Source organism: Salmo salar, chromosome ssa02 (genome assembly GCF_905237065.1).
Source record: "Salmo salar chromosome ssa02, Ssal_v3.1, whole genome shotgun sequence".
NCBI classification, from domain to species: Eukaryota; Metazoa; Chordata; class Actinopteri; order Salmoniformes; family Salmonidae; genus Salmo; species Salmo salar.
This window is the reverse complement of record NC_059443.1, coordinates 93,770,847-93,790,794: the sequence shown is the minus strand read 5'-3', so window position 1 is coordinate 93,790,794 and position 19,948 is coordinate 93,770,847. Positions and strand designations below refer to the sequence as shown.

Genomic DNA, 19,948 nt, shown 5'->3' with positions numbered 1-19,948 from the left:
TGACAGTGACGTTGTAAGCACCGTGCCAAAATGTATGGTCTGAAAAACCACAACACCTGAGAAAAAAACTATGATTTCATTCTAAAGTAAAACAATTTGATATCGACCTTAAGATGTGGTTTCCACCGTGACAAAAGTATGTATTGTCTGAAAGTCCAAAACCACTGAGAATTAATTTTCACCATGAGACAACAGTCTTTTTATAAGCTTTGCTGCCCCGTGTGAGGATCGAACTCACGACCTTCAAATTATGAGACTGACGCGCTGCCTGCTGCACCAACGAGGCACATAAAATAGTTAAGTGTAAGAAAAAATATCGATACCGACCTTCAGATTTTGACACTGACGTTGTAAGCACCGTGCCAAAATGTATGGTCTGAAAGTCCACAACACCTGAGAAAAAAACTATGATTTCATTCGAAAGTAAGAAATATAGATATCGACCTTAAGATGTGGTATCCACCGAAACAAAAGTATGTATTGTCTGAAAGTCCAAAACATCTGAGAATTAATTGTCACTTATTCTTCAGACAACACTTTCTTTTTAAAATCTTTGCTGCCCCGTGTGAGGATCTAACTCACGACCTTCAGATTATGAGACTGACGCGCTGCCTGCTGCACCAACGAGGCACATTAAAGCATTAAGTGTAAGAAAATATATCGATACCGACCTTCAGATTTTGACAGTGACGTTGTAAGCACCGTGCCAAAATGTATGGTCTGAAAGTCCACAACACCTAAGAAAAAAACAATGATTTCATTCTAAAGTAAAAAATATAGATATCGATACCGACCTTCAGATTTTACAGCGACGTTGTAAGCACCGTGACAAAAGTATGTGTCGTCTGAACGTCCAATACCAGTGAGAATTCATTTTCACGTCATCTTCAGAAAACACTTTTTTTTTATAAGCTTTGCTGCCCTGTGTGAGGATCAAACTCACGATCTTCAGATTATGAGAGTGAAGCGCTGCCAGCTGCGCCAACGAGGCACTTCTAAACATTAAGCGTAAAGAAAAAATATCGATAACGACCTTCAGATTTTGACAGTGACGTTGTAAGCACCGTGCCAAAATGTATGGTCTGAAAGTCCACATCACCTGAGAAAAAAACTATGATTTCATTCTAAAGTAAAAAATATAGATATCGACCTTAAGATGTGGTATCGACTGTGACAAAAGTATGTATTGTCTGAAAGTCCAAAACCACTGAGAATTAATTTTCACCTTCAGACAACACTGTCTTTTTATAAGCTTTGCTGCCCCGTGTGAGGATCGAACTCACGACCTTCAGATTATGAGACTGACGCGCTGCCTGCTGCACCAACGAGGCACATTAAATCATTTAGTGTAAGAAAAAATATCGATACCGACCTTCAGATTTTACAGCGACGTTGTAAGCACCGTGACAAAAGTATGTATCGTCTGAACGTCCAATACCAGTGAGAATTCATTTTCACTTCATCTTCAGAAAACACTTTTTTTTTTAAAAGCTTTGCTGCCCCGTGTGAGGATCGAACTCACGACCTTCAGATGATGAGACTGACGCGCTGCCTGCTGCGCCAACGAGGCACTTTTAAACATTAAGCGTAAAGAAAAAATATCGATAACGACTTTCACTTTTTGACAGTGACGTTGTAAGCACCGTGCCAAAATGTATGGTCTGAAAGTCCACATCACCTGAGAAAAAAACTATGATTTCATTCTAAAGTAAAAAATATAGATATCGACCTTAAGATGTGGTATCCACTGTGACAAAAGTATGTATTGTCTGAAAGTCCAAAACAACTGAGAAATAATTTTCACTTCATCTTCGGACAACACTGTCTTTTTAAAAGCTTTGCTGCCCCGTGTGAGGATCGAACTCACGACCTTCAGATTATGAGACTGACGCGCTGCCTGCTGCACCAACGAGGCACATTAAAACATTAAGTGTAAGAAAAAATATCGATACCGACCTTCAGATTTTGACAGTGACGTTGTAAGCACCGTGCCAAAATGTATGGTCTGAAAGTCCACAACACCTAAGAAAAAAACAATGATTTCATTCTAAAGTAAAAAATATAGATATCGATAACGACCTTCAGATTTTACAGCGACGTTGTAAGCACCGTGACAAAAGTATGTATCGTCTGAACGTCCAATACCAGTGAGAATTCATTTTCACTTCATCTTGAGAAAACACGTTTTTTTAAAAGCTTTGCTGCCCCGTGTGAGGATCGAACTCACGACCTTCAGATTATGAGACTGACGCGCTGCCTGCTGCGCCAACGAGGCACTTTTAAACATTAAGCGTAAAGAAAAAATATCGATAACGACTTTCACTTTTTGACAGTGACGTTGTAAGCACCGTGCCAAAATGTATGGTCTGAAAGTCCACATCACCTGAGAAAAAAACTATGATTTCATTCTAAAGTAAAAAATATAGATATCGACCTTAAGATGTGGTATCCACTGTGACAAAAGTATGTATTGTCTGAAAGTCCAAAACAACTGAGAATTAATTTTCACTTCATCTTCGGACAACACTGTCTTTTTAAAAGCTTTGCTGCCCCGTGTGAGGATCGAACTCACGACCTTCAGATTATGAGACTGACGCGCTACCTACTGCGCTAACGAAGCAGATTTAATCAACAAATCGAAAGAAAAAAATATCGATACCGACCTTCACTTTTTGACAGTGACGTTGTAAGCACCGTGCCAAAATGTATGGTCTGAAAAACCACAACACCTGAGAAAAAAACAATGATTTCATTCTAAAGTAAAACAATTTGATATCGACCTTAAGATGTGGTTTCCACCGTGACAAAAGTATGTATTGTCTGAAAGTCCAAAACCACTGAGAACTAATTTTCACCTTCAGACAACACTGTCTTTTTATAAGCTTTACTGCCCCGTTGAGGATCGAACTCACAACCTTCAGATTATGAGACTGACGCGCTGCCTGCTGCGCCAACGAGCCACTTCTAAACATTAAGCGTAAAGAAAAAATATCGATAACGACCTTCAGATTTTGACAGTGACGTTGTAAGCACCGTGACAAAAGTATGTATCGTCTGAACGTCCAATACCACTGAGAATTAATTTTCACTTCATCTTCAGAAAACACTGTTTTTTTAAAAGTTTTGCTGCCCCGTGTGAGGATCGAACTCACGACCTTCAGATTATAAGACTGACGCGCTGCCTGCTGCGCCAACCAGGCACATTAAAGCATTAAGTGTAAGAAAAAATATCGATACCGACCTTCAGATTTTGACAGTGACGTTGTAAGCACCGTGCCAAAATGTATGGTCTGAAAGTCCACAACACCTAAGAAAAAAACAATGATTTCATTCTAAAGTAAAAAATATAGATATCGATACCGACCTTCAGATTTTACAGTGACGTTGTAAGCACCGTGACAAAAGTATGTATCGTCTGAACGTCCAATACCACTGAGAATTCATTTTCACTTCATCTTCAGAAAACACTGTCTTTTCAAGAGCTTCGCTGCCCCGTGTGAGGATCGAACTCACGACCTTCAGATTATGAGACTGACGCGCTGCCTGCTGCGCCAACAAGGCACTTCTAAACATTAAGCGTAAAGAAAAAATATCGATAACGACTTTCACTTTTTGACAGTGACGTTGTAAGCACCGTGCCAAAATGTATGGTCTGAAAAACCACAACACCTGAGAAAAAAACAATGATTTCATTCTAAAGTAAAAAATATAGATATCGATACCGACCTTCAGATTTTGACAGTGACGTTGTAAGCACCGTGACAAAAGTATGTATCGTCTGAACGTCCAATACCACTGAGAATTAATTTTCACTTCATCTTCAGAAAACACTGTTTTTTTAAAAGCTTTGCTGCCCCGTGTGAGGATCGAACTCACGACATTCAGATTATGAGACTGACGCGCTGCCTGGTGCGCCAACGAGGAACATTAAATCATTAAGTGTAAGAAAAAATATCGATACCGACCTTCAGATTTTGACAGTGACTTTGTAAACACCGTGCCAAAATGTATGGTCTGAAAAACCACAACACCTGAGAGAAAAACTATGATTTCATTCTAAAGTAAAACAATTTGATATCGACGTTAAGATGTGGTTTCCACCGTGAGAAAAGTATGTATTGTCTGAAAGTCCAAAACCACTGAGAATTAATTTTCACCATCAGACAACAGTCTTTTTATAAGCTTTGCTGCCCCTTGTGAGGATGGAACTCACGACCTTCAGATTATGAGACTGACGCGCTGCCTGCAGCACCAACGAGGCAAATTAAATAATTTAGTGTAAGAAAAATATCGATACCGACCTTCAGATTTTGACAGTGACGTTGTAAGCACCGTGTCAAAATGTATGGTCTGAAAAACCACAACACCTGAGAAAAAAATTATGATTTCATTCTAAAGTAAAACAATTTGATATCGACCTTAAGATGTGGTTTCCACCGTGACAAAAGTATGTATTGTCTGAAAGTCCAAAACATCTGAGAATTAATTTTCACTTCATCTTCAGAGAGCACTTTCTTTTTAAAATCTTTGCTGCCCCGTGTGAGGATCGAACTCGCGACCTTCAGATTATGAGACTGACGCGCTACCTACTGCGCTAACGAAGCACATTTAATCAACAAATCGAAAGAAAAAATGATTGATACCGACCTTCACTTTTTGACAGTGACGTTGTAAGCACCGTGCCAAAATGTATGGTCTGAAAAACCACAACACCTGAGAAAAAAACTATGATTTCATTCTAAAGTAAAACAATTTGATATCGACCTTAAGATGTGGTATCCACCGAAACAAAAGTATGTATTGTCTGAAAGTCCAAAACATCTGAGAATTAATTGTCACTTATTCTTCAGACAACACTTTCTTTTTAAAATCTTTGCTGTCCCGTGTGAGGATCTAACTCACGACCTTCAGATTATGAGACTGACGCGCTGCCTGCTGCACCAACCAGGCACATTAAAGCATTAAGTGTAAGAAAAAATATCGATACCGACCTTCAGATTTTGACAGTGACGTTGTAAGCACCGTGCCAAAATGTATGGTCTGAAAGTCCACAACACCTAAGAAAAAAACAATGATTTCATTCTAAAGTAAAAAATATAGATATCGATACCGACCTTCAGATTTTACAGTGACGTTGTAAGCACCGTGACAAAAGTATGTATCGTCTGAACGTCCAATACCACTGAGAATTCATTTTCACTTCATCTTCAGAAAACACTGTCTTTTCAAGAGCTTCGCTGCCCCGTGTGAGGATCGAACTCACGACCTTCAGATTATGAGACTGACGCGCTGCCTGCTGCGCCAACAAGGCACTTCTAAACATTAAGCGTAAAGAAAAAATATCGATAACGACTTTCACTTTTTGACAGTGACGTTGTAAGCACCGTGCCAAAATGTATGGTCTGAAAAACCACAACACCTGAGAAAAAAACAATGATTTCATTCTAAAGTAAAAATATAGATATCGATACCGACCTTCAGATTTTGACAGTGACGTTGTAAGCACCGTGACAAAAGTATGTATCGTCTGAACGTCCAATACCACTGAGAATTAATTTTCACTTCATCTTCAGAAAACACTGTTTTTTTAAAAGCTTTGCTGCCCCGTGTGAGGATCGAACTCACGACATTCAGATTATGAGACTGACGCGCTGCCTGGTGCGCCAACGAGGCACATTAAATCATTAAGTGTAAGAAAAAATATCGATACCGACCTTCAGATTTTGACAGTGACTTTGTAAACACCGTGCCAAAATGTATGGTCTGAAAAACCACAACACCTGAGAGAAAAACTATGATTTCATTCTAAAGTAAAACAATTTGATATCGACGTTAAGATGTGGTTTCCACCGTGACAAAAGTATGTATTGTCTGAAAGTCCAAAACCACTGAGAATTAATTTTCACCATCAGACAACAGTCTTTTTATAAGCTTTGCTGCCCCTTGTGAGGATGGAACTCACGACCTTCAGATTATGAGACTGACGCGCTGCCTGCAGCACCAACGAGGCAAATTAAATAATTTAGTGTAAGAAAAAATATCGATATCGACCTTCAGATTTTGACAGTGACGTTGTAAGCACAGTGTCGAAATGTATGGTCTGAAAAACCACAACACCTGAGAAAAAAATTATGATTTCATTCTAAAGTAAAACAATTTGATATCGACCTTAAGATGTGGTTTCCACCGTGACAAAAGTATGTATTGTCTGAAAGTCCAAAACATCTGAGAATTAATTTTCACTTCATCTTCAGAGAGCACTTTCTTTTTAAAATCTTTGCTGCCCCGTGTGAGGATCGAACTCGCGACCTTCAGATTATGAGACTGACGCGCTACCTACTGCGCTAACGAAGCACATTTAATCAACAAATCGAAAGAAAAAATTATCGATACCGACCTTCACTTTTTGACAGTGACGTTGTAAGCACCGTGCCAAAATGTATGGTCTGAAAAACCACAACACCTGAGAAAAAAACTATGATTTCATTCTAAAGTAAAACAATTTGATATCGACCTTAAGATGTGGTATCCACCGAAACAAAAGTATGTATTGTCTGAAAGTCCAAAACATCTGAGAATTAATTGTCACTTATTCTTCAAACAACACTTTCTTTTTAAAATCTTTGCTGTCCCGTGTGAGGATCTAACTCACGACCTTCAGATTATGAGACTGACGCGCTGCCTGCTGCACCAACCAGGCACATTAAAGCATTAAGTGTAAGAAAAAATATCGATACCGACCTTCAGATTTTGACAGTGACGTTGTAAGCACCGTGCCAAAATGTATGGTCTGAAAGTCCACAACACCTAAGAAAAAAACAATGATTTCATTCTAAAGTAAAAAATATAGATATCGATACCGACCTTCAGATTTTACAGTGACGTTGTAAGCACCGTGACAAAAGTATGTATCGTCTGAACGTCCAATACCACTGAGAATTCATTTTCACTTCATCTTCAGACAACACTGTCTTTTCAAGAGCTTCGCTGCCCCGTGTGAGGATCGAACTCACGACCTTCAGATTATGAGACTGACGCGCTGCCTGCTGCGCCAACAAGGCACTTCTAAACATTAAGCGTAAAGAAAAAATATCGATAACGACTTTCACTTTTTGACAGTGACGTTGTAAGCACCGTGCCAAAATGTATGGTCTGAAAAACCACAACACCTGAGAAAAAAACAATGATTTCATTCTAAAGTAAAAAATATAGATATCGACCTTAAGATGTGGTATCCACTGTGACAAAAGTATGTATTGTCTGGAAGTCCAAAACCACTGAGAATTAATTTTCACTTCATCTTCAGACAACACTTTCTTATTAAAAGCTTTGCTGCCCCGTGTGAGGATCGAACTCACGACCTTCAGATTATAAGACTGACGCGCTACCTACTGCGCTAACGAGGCACATTTAATCAACAAATCGAAAGAAAAAATTATCAATACCGACCTTCACTTTTTGACAGTGACGTTGTAAGCACCGTGCCAAAATGTATGGTCTGAAAAACCACAACACCTGAGAAAAAAACAATGATTTCATTCTAAAGTAAAACAATTTGATATCGACCTTAAGATGTGGTTTCCACCGTGACAAAAGTATGTATTGTCTGAAAGTCCAAAACCACTGACAACTAATTTTCACCTTCAGACAACACTGTCTTTTTATAAGCTTTACTGCCCCGTTGAGGATCGAACTCACAACCTTCAGATTATGAGACTGACGCGCTGCCTGCTGCGCCAACGAGCCACTTCTAAACATTAAGCGTAAAGAAAAAATATCGATAACGACCCTCAGATTTTGACATCGACGTTGTAAGCACCGTGACAAAAGTATGTATCGTCTGAACGTCCAATACCACTGAGAATTAATTTTCACTTCATCTTCAGAAAACACTGTTTTTTTAAAAGCTTTGCTGCCCCGTGTGAGGATCGAACTCACGACCTTCAGATTATGAGACTGACGCGCTGCCTGCTGCGCCAACGAGGCACTTTTAAACATTATGCGTAAAGAAAAAATATCGATAACGACTTTCACTTTTTCACAGTGACGTTGTAAGCACCGTGCCAACATGTATGGTCTGAAAAACCACAACACCTGAGAAAAAAACAATGATTTCATTCTAAAGTAAAAAATATAGATATCGATACCGACCTTCAGATTTTGACAGTGACAAAAGTATGTATCGTCTGAACGTCCAATACCACTGAGAATTAATTTTCACTTCATCTTCAGAAAACACTGTTTTTTTTAAAAGCTTTGCTGCCCCGTGTGAGGATCGAACTCACGACCTTCAGATTATGAGACTGACGCGCTGCCTGCTGCACCAACGAGGCACTTTTAAACATTAAGCGTAAAGAAAAAATATCGATAACGACCTTCAGATTTTGACAGAGACGTTGTAAGCACCGTGCCAAAATGTATGGTCTGAAAGTCCACATCACCTGAGAAAAAAACTATGATTTCATTCTAAAGTAAAAAATATAGATATCGACCTTAAGATGTGGTATCCACTGTGACAAAAGTATGTATTGTCTGAAAGTCCAAAACCACCGAGAATTAATTTTCCCTTCATCTTCAGACAACACTTTTTTATTAAAAGCTTTGCTGCCCCGTGTGAGGATCGAACTCACGACCTTCAGATAATGAGACTGACGCGCTACCTACAGCGCTAACGAGGCACATTTAATCAACAAATCGAAAGAAAAAATTATCAATACCGACCTTCACTTTTTGACAGTGACGTTGTAAGCACCGTGCCAAAATGTATGGTCTGAAAAACCACAACACCTGAGAAAAAAACTATGATTTCATTCTAAAGTAAAACAATTTGATATCGACCTTAAGATGTGGTTTCCACCGTGACAAAAGTATGTATTGTCTGAAAGTCCAAAAGCACTGAGAATTAATTTTCACCATCAGACAACAGTCTTTATATAAGCTTTGCTGCCCCTTGTGAGGATGGAACTCACGACCTTCAGATTATGAGACTGACGCGCTGCCTGCTGCACCAACGAGGCAAATTAAATCATTTAGTGTAAGAAAAAATATCGATACCAACCTTCAGATTTTGACACTGACGTTGTAAGCACCGTGCCAAAATGTATGGTCTGAAAGTCCACAACACCTGAGAAAAAAACTATGATTTCATTCGAAAGTAAGAAATATAGATATCGACCTTAAGATGTGGTATCCACCGAAACAAAAGTATGTATTGTCTGAAAGTCCAAAACCACTGAGAATTAATTTTCACTTGATCTTCAGAAAACACTTTCTTATTAAAAGCTTTGCTGCCCCGTGTGAGGATCGAACTCACGACCTTCAGATTATGAGAATGACGCGCTACCTACTGCGCTAACGAGGTACATTTAATCAACAAATCGAAAGAAAAAATTATCAATACCGACCTTCACTTTTTGACAGTGACGTTGTAAGCACCGTGCCAAAATGTATGGTCTGAAAAACCACAACACCTGAGAAAAAAACAATGATTTCATTCTAAAGTAAAACAATTTGATATCGACCTTAAGATGTGGTTTCCACCGTGACAAAAGTATGTATTGTCTGAAAGTCCAAAACGACTGAGAATTAATTTTCACCTTCAGACAACACTGTCTTTCTATAAGCTTTGCTGCCCAGTGTGAGGATCGAACTCACGACCTTCAGATTATGAGACTGACGCACTGCCCGCTGCGCCAACGAGGCACTTTTAGACATTGAGCGTAAAGAAAAAATATCGATAACGACCTTCAGATTTTGATAGTGACGTTGTAAGCACCGTGCCAAAATGTATGGTCTGAAAGTCCACATCACCTGAGAAAAAAACAATGATTTCATTATAAAGTAAAAAATATAGATATGGATACCGACCTTCAGATTTTGACAGTGACGTTGTAAGCACCGTGACAAAAGTATGTATTGTCTGAACGTCCAATACCACTGAGAATTAATTTTCACTTCATCTTCAGAAAATACTTTTTTTTTTAAAGATTTGCTGCCCCGTGTGAGGATCGAACTCACTACCTTCAGATTATGAGCCTGACGCGCTGCCTGCTGCGCCAACGAGGCACTTTTAAACATTAAGCGTAAAGAAAAATATCGATAATGACTTTCACTTTTTGACAGTGACGTTGTAAGCACCGTGCCAAAATGTATGGTCTGAAAAACCACAACACCTTAGAAAAAAACAATGATTTCATTCTAAAGTAAAAAATATAGATATCGACCTTAAGATGTGGTATCCACTGTGACAAAAGTATGTATTGTCTGGAAGTCCAAAACCACTGAGAATTAATTTTCACTTGATCTTCAGAAAACACTTTCTTATTAAAAGCTTTGCTGCCCCGTGTGAGGATCGAACTCACGACCTTCAGATTATGAGACTGACGCGCTACCTACTGCGCTAACGAGGTACATTTAATCAACAAATCGAAAGAAAAAATTATCAATACCGACCTTCACTTTTTGACAGTGACGTTGTAAGCACCGTGCCAAAATGTATGGTCTGAAAAACCACAACACCTGAGAAAAAAACTATGATTTCATTCTAAAGTAAAACAATTTGATATCGACCTTAACCTGTTGGGTCTAGGGGGCAGCATTTGCACGTCTGGATAAAAAAAATGTACCCGATTTAATCTGGTTACTAATCCTACCCAGTAACTAGAATATGCATATACTTATTATATATGGATAGAAAACACTCTAAAGTTTCCAAAACTGTTTGAATGGTGTCTGTGAGTATAACAGAACTCATTTGGCAGGCAAAACCCTGAGACATTTTCTGACAGGAAGTGGATACCTGATGTGTTGTATTGACTTTAAACCTATCCCATTGAAAAACACAGGGGTTTAGGAATATTTTGGCACTTCCTATTGCTTCCACTAGATGTCACCAGCCTTTACAAAGTGTTTTGAGTCTTCTGGAGGGAGATCTGACCGAACAAGAGCCATGGAACGGTGATGTCCCATTAGACACCTGGCGCGCTACTTCATGTTGGGTACCCTCGTTCCAATACGTTATAAAAGACTATGCATTCGTCCACCTTGAATATTATTCATGTTCTGGTTAAAAAAGGCCCTAATGATTTATGCTATACAACGTTTGACATGTTTGAACGAACGGAAATATATTTTTTCCCCTCGTTCATGACGAGAAGTCCGGCTGGCTTACATCATGTGCTAACGAGACGGAGATTTTTGGACATAAATGATGAGCTTTTTTGAACAAAACTACATTCGTTATGGACCTGTGATACCTGGAAGTGACATCTGATGAAGAGAATCAAAGGTAATGGATTATTTACATAGTATTTTCGATTTTAGATCTCCCCAACATGACGTCTAGTCTGTATCGCAACGCGTATTTTTCTGGGCACAGTGCTCAGATTATTGCAAAGTGTGATTTCCCAGTAAGGTTATTTTTAAATCTGGCAAGTTGATTGCGTTCAAAAGATGTAAATCTATAATTCTTTAAATGACAATATAATATTTTACCAATGTTTTCTAATTTTAATTATTTAATTTGTGACGCTGACTTGACTGCCGGTTATTGGAGGGAAACGATTTCCTCAACATCAATGCCATAGTAAAACGCTGTTTTTGTATATAAATATCAACTTGATAGAACTAAAAATGCATGCATTGTCTAACATAATGTCCTAGGAGTGTCATCTGATGGAGATTGTAAAAGGTTAGTGCATCATTTTAGCTGGTTTTATGGTTTTGGTGACCCTGTCTTTGACTTGACAAAACATTACACACAACTCTTGTAAATGTACTGTCCTAACATACTCTAAATTTATGCTTTCGCCGTAAAACCTTTTTGAAATCGTAAAACGTGGTTAGATTAAGGAGATGTTTATCTTTCAAATGGTGTAACATAGTTGTATTTTTGAAAAATTTGAATTTTGACATTTATTTGGATTCAAATTTGCCGCTCTTGAAATGCACCTGCTGTTGATGGAGTGCACCACGGGTGGCACGCTAGCGTCCCACCTAGCCCCAAGAGGTTTTAAGATGTGGTTTCCACCGTGACAAAAGTATGTATTGTCTGAAAGTCCAAAACATCTGAGAATTAATTTTCACTTCATCTTCCGTGAACCCTTTCTTTTTAAAATCTTTGCTGCCCCGTGTGAGAATCGAACTCGCGACCTTCAGATTATGAGACTGACGCGCTACCTACTGCGCTAACGAAGCACATTTAATCAACAAATCGAAAGAAATAATTATCGATACCGACCTTCACTTTTTGACAGTGACGTTGTAAGCACCGTGCCAAAATGTATGGTCTGAAAAACCACAACACCTGAGAAAAAAACTATGATTTCATTCTAAAGTAAAACAATTTGATATCGACCTTAAGATGTGGTTTCCACCGTGACAAAAGTATGTATTGTCTGAAAGTCCAAAACCACTGAGAATTAATTTTCACCTTCAGACAACACTGTCTTTTTATAAGCTTTGCTGACCCGTGTGAGGATCGAACTCACGACCTTCAGATTATGAGACTGACGCGCTGCCTGCTGCGCCAACGAGGCACTTCTAAACATTAAGCGTAAAGAAAAAATATCGATAACGACTTTCACTTTTTGACAGTGACGTTGTAAGCACCGTGCCAAAATGTATGGTCTGAAAAACCACAACACCTGAGAAAAAAACAATGATTTCATTCTAAAGTAAAAAATATAGATATCGACCTTAAGATGTGGTATCCACTGTGACAAAAGTATGTATTGTCTGGAAGTCCAAAACCAATTAGAATTAATATTCACTTCATCTTCAGACAACACTTTCTTATTAAAAGCTTTGCTGCCCCATGTGAGGATCGAACTCACGACCTTCAGATTATGAGACTGACGCGCTACCTAATGCGCTAACGAGACATTTAATCAACAAATCGAAAGAAAAAATTATCAATACCGACCTTCACTTTTTGACAGTGACGTTGAAAGCACCGTGCCAAAATGTATGGTCTGAAAAACCACAACACCTGAGAAAAAAACTATGATTTCATTCTAAAGTAAAACAATTTGATATCGACCTTAAGATGTGGTTTCCACCGTGACAAAAGTATGTATTGTCTGAAAGTCCAAAACATCTGAGAATTAATTTTCACTTCATCTTCCGTGAACACTTTCTTTTTAAAATCTTTGCTGCCCCGTGTGAGAATCGAACTCGCGACCTTCAGATTATGAGACTGACGCGCTACCTACTGCGCTAACGAAGCACATTTAATCAACAAATCGAAAGAAATAATTATCGATACCGACCTTCACTTTTTGACAGTGACGTTGTAAGCACCGTGCCAAAATGTATGGTCTGAAAAACCACAACACCTGAGAAAAAAACTATGATTTCATTCTAAAGTAAAACAATTTGATATCGACCTTAAGATGTGGTTTCCACCGCGACAAAAGTATGTATTGTCTGAAAGTCCAAAACCACTGAGAATTAATTTTCACCATCAGACAACAGTCTTTTTATAAGCTTTGCTGCCCCGTGTGAGGATCGAACTCACGACCTTCAAATTACGAGACTGACGCGCTGCCTGCTGCACCAACGAGGAACATTAAATCCTTAAGTGTAAGAAAAAATATCGATACCGACCTTCAGATTTTGACACCTACGTTGTAAGCACCGTGCCAAAATGTATGGTCTGAAAGTCCACAACACCTGAGAAAAAAACTATGATTTCATTCGAAAGTAAGAAATATAGATATCGACCTTAAGATGTGGTATCCACCGAAACAAAAGTATGTATTGTCTGAAAGTCCAAAACATCTGAGAATTAATTGTCACTTATTCTTCAGACAACACTTTCTTTTTAAAATCTTTGCTGCCCCGTGTGAGGATCTAACTCACGACCTTCAGATTATGAGACTGACGCGCTGCCTGCTGCACCAACCAGGCACATTAAAGCGTTAAGTGTAAGAAAAAATATCGATACCGACCTTCAGATTTTGACAGTGACGTTGTAAGCACCGTGCCAAAATGTATGGTCTGAAAGTCCACAACACCTAAGAAAAAAACAATGATTTCATTCTAAAGTAAAAAATATAGATATCGATACCGACCTTCAGATTTTACAGTGACGTTGTAAGCACCGTGACAAAAGTATGTATCGTCTGAACGTCCAATAGAACTGAGAATTCATTTTCACTTCATCTTCAGAAAACACTGTCTTTTTAAGAGCTTTGCTGCCCCGTGTGAGGATCAAACTCACGATCTTCAGATTATGAGAGTGACGCGCTGCCTGCTGCGCCAACGAGGCACTTCTAAACATTAAGCGTAAAGAAAAATATCGATAACGACCTTCAGATTTTGACAGTGACGTTGTAAGCACCGTGCCAAAATGTATGGTCTGAAAGTCCACATCACCTGAGAAAAAAACTATGATTTCATTCTAAAGTAAAAAATATAGATATCGACCTTAAGATGTGGTATCCACTGTGACAAAAGTATGTATTGTCTGAAAGTCCAAAACCACTGAGAATTAATTTTCACTTCATCTTCGGACATTGTCTTTTAAAAACTTTGCAGCCCCGTGTGAGGATCGAACTCACGACCTTCAGATTATGAGACTGACGCGCTACCTACTGCGCTAACAAAGAACATCTAATCAACAAATCGAAAGAAAAAAATATCGATACCGACCTTCACTTTTTGACAGTGACGTTGTAAGCACCGTGCCAAAATGTATGGTCTGAAAGTCCACAACACCTGAGAAAAAAACTATGATTTCATTCGAAAGTAAGAAATATAGATATCGACCTTAAGATGTGGTATCCACCGAAACAAAAGTATGTATTGTCTGAAAGTCCAAAACATCTGAGAATTAATTGTCACTTATTCTTCAGACAACACTTTCTTTTTAAAATCTTTGCTGCCCCGTGTGAGGATCTAACTCACGACCTTCAGATTATGAGACTGACGCGCTGCCTGCTGCACCAACCAGGCACATTAAAGCGTTAAGTGTAAGAAAAAATATCGATACCGACCTTCAGATTTTGACAGTGACGTTGTAAGCACCGTGCCAAAATGTATGGTCTGAAAGTCCACAACACCTAAGAAAAAAACAATGATTTCATTCTAAAGTAAAAAATATAGATATCGATACCGACCTTCAGATTTTACAGTGACGTTGTAAGCACCGTGACAAAAGTATGTATCGTCTGAACGTCCAATAGAACTGAGAATTCATTTTCACTTCATCTTCAGAAAACACTGTCTTTTTAAGAGCTTTGCTGCCCCGTGTGAGGATCAAACTCACGATCTTCAGATTATGAGAGTGACGCGCTGCCTGCTGCGCCAACGAGGCACTTCTAAACATTAAGCGTAAAGAAAAAATATCGATAACGACCTTCAGATTTTGACAGTGACGTTGTAAGCACCGTGCCAAAATGTATGGTCTGAAAGTCCACATCACCTGAGAAAAAAACTATGATTTCATTCTAAAGTAAAAAATATAGATATCGACCTTAAGATGTGGTATCCACTGTGACAAAAGTATGTATTGTCTGAAAGTCCAAAACCACTGAGAATTAATTTTCACTTCATCTTCGGACATTGTCTTTTAAAAACTTTGCAGCCCCGTGTGAGGATCGAACTCACGACCTTCAGATTATGAGACTGACGCGCTACCTACTGCGCTAACAAAGAACATCTAATCAACAAATCGAAAGAAAAAAATATCGATACCGACCTTCACTTTTTGACAGTGACGTTGTAAGCACCGTGCCAAAATGTATGGTCTGAAAAACCACAACACCTGAGAAAAAAACAATGATTTCATTCTAAAGTAAAACAATTTGATATCGACCTTATGATGTGGTTTCCACCGTGACAAAAGTATCTATTGTCTGAAAGTCCAAAACCACTAAGAATTAATTTTCACCTTCAGAAAGCCCTGTTTTTTTTAAAGATTTGCTGCCCCGTGTGAGGATCGAACTCACGACCTTCAGATTATGAGAGTGACGCGCTGCCTGCTGCACCAACAAGGCACATTAAATCATTAAGTGTAAGAAAAAATATCGATACCGACCTTCAGATTTTGACAGTGACGTTGTAAGCACCGTGGCAAAATGTATGGTCTGAAAGTCCACAACACCTAAGAAATAAACAATGATTTCATTCTAAAGTAAAAAATATAGATATCGATACCGACCTTCAGATTTTGACAGTGACGTTGTAAGCACCGTGACAAAAGTATGTATCGTCTGAACGTCCAATACCAGTGAGAATTCATTTTCACTTCATCTTCAGAAAACACTTTTTTTTTAAAAGTTTTGCTGCCCCGTGTGAGGATCGAACTCACGATCTTCAGATTATGAGAGTGACGCGCTGCCTGCTGCGCCAACGAGGCACTTCTAAACATTAAGCGTAAAGAAAAAATTATCAATACCGACCTTCACTTTTTGACAGTGACGTTGTAAGCACCGTGCCAAAATGTATGGTCTGAAAAACCACAACACCTGAGAAAAAAACAATGATTTAATTCTAAAGTAAAACAATTTGATATCGACCTTAAGATGTGGTTTCCACCGTGACAAAAGTATGTATTGTCTGAAAGTCCAAAACCACTGAGAATTAATTTTCACCTTCAGACAACACTGTCTTTCTATAAGCTTTGCTGCCCCGTGTGAGGATCGAACTCACGACCTATCAGATTATGAGACTGACGCGCTGCCTGCTGCGCCAACGAGGCACTTTTAAACATTGAGCGTTAAGAAAAAATATCGATAACGACCTTCAGATTTTGACAGTGACGTTGTAAGCACCGTGCCAAAATGTATGGTCTGAAAGTCCACATCACCTGAGAAAAAAACAATGATTTCATTCTAAAGTAAAAAATATTGATATGGATACCGACCTTCAGATTTTGACAGTGACGTTGTAAGCACCGTGACAAAAGTATGTATCGTCTGAACGTCCAATACCACTGAGAATTAATTTTCACTTCATCTTCAGAAAACACTTTTTTTTTTTTTATCTTTGCTGCACCGTGTGAGGATCGAACTCACGACCTTCAGATTATGAGACTGACGCACTGCCTGCTGCGCCAACGAGGCACATTAAATCATTAAGTGTAAGAAAAAATATCGATACCGACCTTCAGATTTTGACAGTGACTTTGTAAACACCGTGCCAAAATGTATGGTCTGAAAAACCACAACACCTGAGAAAAAAACTATGATTTCATTCTAAAGTAAAAAATATAGATATCGACCTTAAGATGTGGTATCCACTGTGACAAAAGTATGTATTGTCTGAAAGTCCGAAACAACTGAGAATTAATTTTCACTTCATCTTCGGACAACACTGTCTTTTTAACAGCTTTGCTGCCCCGTGTGAGGATGTAACTCACGACCTTCAGATTATGAGACTGACGCGCTGCCTGCTGCACCAACGAGGCACATTAAATCATTAAGTGTAAGAAAAAATATCGATACCGACCTTCAGATTTTGACAGAGACGTTGTAAGCACCGTGCCAAAATGTATGGTCTGAAAGTCCACATCACCTGAGAAAAAACAATGATTTCATTCTAAAGTAAAAAATATAGATATCGACCTTAAGATGTGGTATCCACTGTGACAAAAGTATGTATTGTCTGAAAGTCCAAAACAACTGAGAATTAATTTTCCCTTCATTTTCAGACAACACTGTTTTTTTAAAAGCTTTGCTGCCCCGTGTGAGGATCGAACTCACGACCTTCAAATTATGAGACTGACGCGCTACCTACTGCGCTAACGAAGCACATTTAATCAACAAATCGAAAGAAAAGATTATCGATACCGACCTTCACTTTTTGACAGTGACGTTGTAAGCACCGTGCCAAAATGTATGGTCTGAAAAACCACAACACCTGAGAAAAAAACTATGATTTCATTCTAAAGTAAAACAATTTGATATCGACCTTAAGATGTGGTTTCCACCGTGACAAAAGTATGTATTGTCTTAAAGTCCAAAACCACTGAGAATTAATTTTCACTCTCAGACAACAGTCTTTTTATAAGCTTTGCTGCCCCTTGTGAGGATGGAACTCACGACCTTCAGATTATGAGACTGACTCGCTGCCTGCTGCACCAACGAGGCAAATGAAATCATTTAGTGTAAGAAAAAATATCGATACCGACCTTCAGATTTTGACAGTGACGTTGTAAGCACCGTATCAAAATGTATGGTCTGAAAAACCACAACACCTGAGAAAAAAATTATGATTTCATTCTAAAGTAAAACAATTTGATATCGACCTTAAGATGTGGTTTCCACCGTGACAAAAGTATGTATTGTCTGAAAGTCCAAAACCACTGAGAATTAATTTTCACCTTCAGACAACACTGTCTTCCTATAAGCTTTGCTGCCCCTTGTGAGGATCGAACTCACGACCTTCAGATTATGAGACTGACGCGCTACCTACTGCGCTAACGAAGTAGATTTAATCAACAAATCGAAAGAAAAAAATATCGATACCGACCTTCACTTTTTGACAGTGACGTTGTAAGCACCGTGCCAAAATGTATGGTCTGAAAAACCACAACACCTGAGAAAAAAACTATGATTTCATTCTAAAGTAAAACAATTTGATATCGACCTTAAGATGTGGTTTCCACCGTGACAAAAGTATGTATTGTCTGAAAGTCCAAAACCACTGAGAATTTATTTTCACCATCAGTGAACAGTCTTTTTATAAGCTTTGCTGCTCCGTGTGAGAATCGAACTCACGACCTTCAAATTACGAGACTGACGCGCTGCCTGCTGCACCAACGAGGCACATTAAATCGTTAAGTGTAAGAAAAAATATCGATACCGACCTTCAGATTTTGACGCTGACGTTGTAAGCACCGTGCCAAAATGTATGGTCTGAAAGTCCACAAAACCTGAGAAAAAAACTATGATTTCATTCGAAAGTAAGAAATATAGATATCGACCTTAAGATGTGGTATCCACCGAAACAAAAGTATGTATTGTCTGAAAGTCCAAAACATCTGAGAATTAATTGTCACTTATTCTTCAGACAACACTTTCTTTTTAAAGTCTTTGCTGCCCCGTGTGAGGATCTAACTCACGACCTTCAGATTATGAGACTGACGCGCTGCATGCTGCACCAACGAGGCACATTAAAGCATTAAGTGTAAGAAAAAATATAGATACCGACCTTCAGATTTTGACAGTGACGTTGTAAGCACCGTGCCAAAATGTATGGTCTGAAAGTCCACAACACCTAAGAAAAAAACAATGATTTCATTCTAAAGTAAAAAATATAGACATGGATACCGACCTTCAGATTTTGACAGTGACGTTGTAAGCACCGTGACAAAAGTATGTATCGTCTGAACGTCCAATTCCACTGAGAATTAATTTTCACTTCATCTTCAGAAAACACTGTTTTTTTGAAAGCTTTGCTGCCCGTGTGAGGATCGAACTCACGACCTTCAGATTATGAGACTGACGCACTGCCTGCTGCGCCAACGAGGCACTTTTAAACATTAAGCGTAAAGAAAAAATATCGATAACGACTTTCACTTTTTGACAGTGACGTTGTAAGCACCGTGCCAAAATGTATGGTCTGAAAAACCACAACACCTGAGAAAAAAACTATGATTTCATTCTAAAGTAAAACAATTTGATATCGACCTTAAGATGTGGTTTCCACCGTGACAAAAGTATGTATTGTCTTAAAGTCCAAAACCACTGAGAATTAATTTTCACTCTCAGACAACAGTCTTTTTATAAGCTTTGCTGCCCCTTGTGAGGATGGAACTCACGACCTTCAGATTATGAGACTGACTCGCTGCCTGCTGCACCAACGAGGCAAATGAAATCATTTAGTGTAAGAAAAATATCGATACCGACCTTCAGATTTTGACAGTGACGTTGTAAGCACCGTATCAAAATGTATGGTCTGAAAAACCACAACACCTGAGAAAAAAATTATGATTTCATTCTAA

General features: G+C 38.7%; 9 non-coding genes across 9 annotated transcripts; all 9 read right to left on the bottom strand.

Moving 5' to 3' along the window:
- Positions 1 to 2,202: 2,202 nt before the first annotated feature.
- trnam-cau (transfer RNA methionine (anticodon CAU)) lies at positions 2,203 to 2,275 on the bottom strand. Its single transcript has one exon. It is a non-coding gene; the product is annotated as a tRNA-Met (tRNA).
- Positions 2,276 to 2,547: 272 nt separating this feature from the next.
- Positions 2,548 to 2,620, bottom strand: trnam-cau (transfer RNA methionine (anticodon CAU)). The gene has a single exon. It is a non-coding gene; the product is annotated as a tRNA-Met (tRNA).
- Positions 2,621 to 3,127: 507 nt separating this feature from the next.
- trnai-uau (transfer RNA isoleucine (anticodon UAU)) lies at positions 3,128 to 3,200 on the bottom strand. Its single transcript has one exon. It is a non-coding gene; the product is annotated as a tRNA-Ile (tRNA).
- Positions 3,201 to 7,333: 4,133 nt separating this feature from the next.
- On the bottom strand, positions 7,334 to 7,406 carry trnai-uau (transfer RNA isoleucine (anticodon UAU)). The gene has a single exon. It is a non-coding gene; the product is annotated as a tRNA-Ile (tRNA).
- A 507-nt stretch (positions 7,407 to 7,913) lies between these two features.
- Positions 7,914 to 7,986, bottom strand: trnam-cau (transfer RNA methionine (anticodon CAU)). The gene has a single exon. It is a non-coding gene; the product is annotated as a tRNA-Met (tRNA).
- Positions 7,987 to 10,336: 2,350 nt separating this feature from the next.
- Positions 10,337 to 10,409, bottom strand: trnam-cau (transfer RNA methionine (anticodon CAU)). The gene has a single exon. It is a non-coding gene; the product is annotated as a tRNA-Met (tRNA).
- A 3,082-nt stretch (positions 10,410 to 13,491) lies between these two features.
- trnat-cgu (transfer RNA threonine (anticodon CGU)) lies at positions 13,492 to 13,564 on the bottom strand. Its single transcript has one exon. It is a non-coding gene; the product is annotated as a tRNA-Thr (tRNA).
- Positions 13,565 to 17,680: 4,116 nt separating this feature from the next.
- Positions 17,681 to 17,753, bottom strand: trnam-cau (transfer RNA methionine (anticodon CAU)). Its single transcript has one exon. It is a non-coding gene; the product is annotated as a tRNA-Met (tRNA).
- A 944-nt stretch (positions 17,754 to 18,697) lies between these two features.
- trnat-cgu (transfer RNA threonine (anticodon CGU)) lies at positions 18,698 to 18,770 on the bottom strand. The gene has a single exon. It is a non-coding gene; the product is annotated as a tRNA-Thr (tRNA).
- Between the last annotated feature and the right edge of the window lie 1,178 nt (positions 18,771 to 19,948).